Source organism: Mastomys coucha, unplaced genomic scaffold (assembly GCF_008632895.1).
Source record: "Mastomys coucha isolate ucsf_1 unplaced genomic scaffold, UCSF_Mcou_1 pScaffold21, whole genome shotgun sequence".
Lineage (NCBI taxonomy): Eukaryota > Metazoa > Chordata > Mammalia > Rodentia > Muridae > Mastomys > Mastomys coucha.
This window is the reverse complement of record NW_022196904.1, coordinates 95,449,684-95,452,094: the sequence shown is the minus strand read 5'-3', so window position 1 is coordinate 95,452,094 and position 2,411 is coordinate 95,449,684.

Sequence of the window (2,411 nt, the reverse complement as noted above, 5' to 3'; positions counted from 1 at the left end):
AAGGCTCCAGTGCCTAAAGTTAATTCTTCTATGCCAGTGGTCTATATTAGATTAAAATACATTTTAAGTACTCATTTTGGGGATAATTTTTGTCCTTCTAAACTACATGCTTTTATGTTATTTGATTAGGTCTTTCTGAACAGTACACCAAAATGTTTTTGAATACTACTGTTTCATGATGCATACTAATGAGTTCAAATATCAGATTTCAAGAAGACCAAAGAGGAAACACAAACCAAGAAAGAAAACATCCATTTAACAAAGACAAACCTAAAAATTGGTACCTAGACATATAATCACTCCAAATCCAGAAGCCTAAAGTCGGTGTAAGAGCACAATCTGCATAGCCAGGGCAATATGTCACCACCAGAGTCCAGCCATACCACTGCAGCAAGCGCTAATATTTTAACATACTTGAAGAACAAGAAAACAACCTTACAAACAACTTTATGAAAATGATATTGGTCTTTAAAGAAGAAATGAAAAACTCCCTTAAAGAAATTGAGAAAAAGACAACTGAAAATTGGAGGAAATCAATAAATCTTTTAAAGACTTTCAAGAAAATAAAAGGAAAAGTTGAAGGAAATGAACAAAACAGTTCAAGACCTAAAAATAGAAAGAGAAGCAATACAGAAAATGCAAACTGGGGAATTATGGAAATGGAGAATCTAAGTGAACAGGATCTACAGATGCAAGAGTCACCAAGAGAATACAAAAGATGGAAGAGAGAATCTCAGGCATTGAAGACACAGTAGTTAAATGTATATAGGTCACAGAAACTGCTAAATCTAAAATTCCCTGACACAAATCATCCAAAAAATCTAGGACACTATAAAAAGGCCAAATGTAAGAATAATAGGGAACAGAGAATATTCCCAGCTCAAAAATCCAGCCAGAAAATATTTTAACAAATTCATAAAAAAAAAAAATTCCCTAACCCAAAAAGGACATGCCAATAAAGTACCAGAAGCATACAGAAGACCAAATAGATTGGACCAAAAACAAAAGTCCTCTTACCACATAATGAAAATACTAATCACAGAGAACAAAGAATATTAAAAGCTGCAAGAGAAAAAGGTCAAGTAACATATAAAGGCAGGCCTATTAGAATTACACACAACTTCTCAATGTAAAATCTAAAAGCCACAAGGGCCTGGAGAGAAGGGCTGCAGACTCTAAGAGACCACTGATACTGGTACAGACTACTACTACACACAGTAAAAGTTTCAACTACCATAGATCAGAAAACAAGATATTCCGTGATAAAGTCAAATTCAAACATTATCTACCCACAAATCCAGCCCTAGAGAAAATAATAGAAGGAAAAGTCTAACCCAAGGAGGTTAACTACACCCATAAAAACACAGGCAATAAACTTACATTAGCATAACCAAAAAATGAAAACACACACAAAACAACAACTAGGACAAAACAGGTATTAACAATCATTGGTATCTATCAATATCAATGGACTCAATTCCTATTAAAAAGACATAGAATAACAGAATGGATGCAAAAACAAAATCATCATTCTGCTATATACAAAAAATACACATCAACATCAAATATTGAAATTATCTCAGAGTAAAAAGGTCGAACTGGTATAGCTTTTCTAATATCTAACAAAATAGACCTCAAACAAAAATTAATCAAAAAAAGATGGGGAAGGATACTTCAAAGAAAAAACCCACTAAAATAATGTTTCAATTCTCAACATCAATGCCCCAAGCAAGGTTACCCACATTTGTAAAATAAACATTGCTAAAGCTTAAATCACACATCAGCACTCACAAATTGATAGTGGGAGACTTCAATACCCCACTCTCACCAATATACAGCTCACCCACAAATAAAATAAACAAGGAAATAATGGAGCTAACAGATATCATTAATCAAATGGCCCTAACAGATATCTACAAAGCATTTCACCCAAACAGAAAAGAACATACCTTCTCAACAGCTCATGGCACATTCTCCAAAATATACCACATGTTCAGACACTTAGCAGGTCTCAAAATATTCAAGAGAACTGAAATAACACCCTGCACCCTATCAGACCACCATGGGGAACCCAAGGATCTTCCTGGAAAGGGAAAATAGAATAGATTTTGCTGATAAACTGGGGATTGATTGGGATGGGAACAGGAGAGATCAGGCGGGTTCAAATGAAGGCAGAGAATATTGGAAAACAACTAGAATGGGTGCAGGTGTGTTTCAGGAGCAAAGTAGAAACCTAGTGCAATGAAAACTCTGTTTAATCTATGAGGGCAACACTAGCAAAGACTCCTATTAATGGGGAACACAGAGCCTGAACTGACCATCCCTTGTAAGCAGGCAAGGCCTCAAGTGGAAGGATTAGGACATCAACACAGACACAAAACCTCTAACCTACAGTTTGTAATGCCTACAGG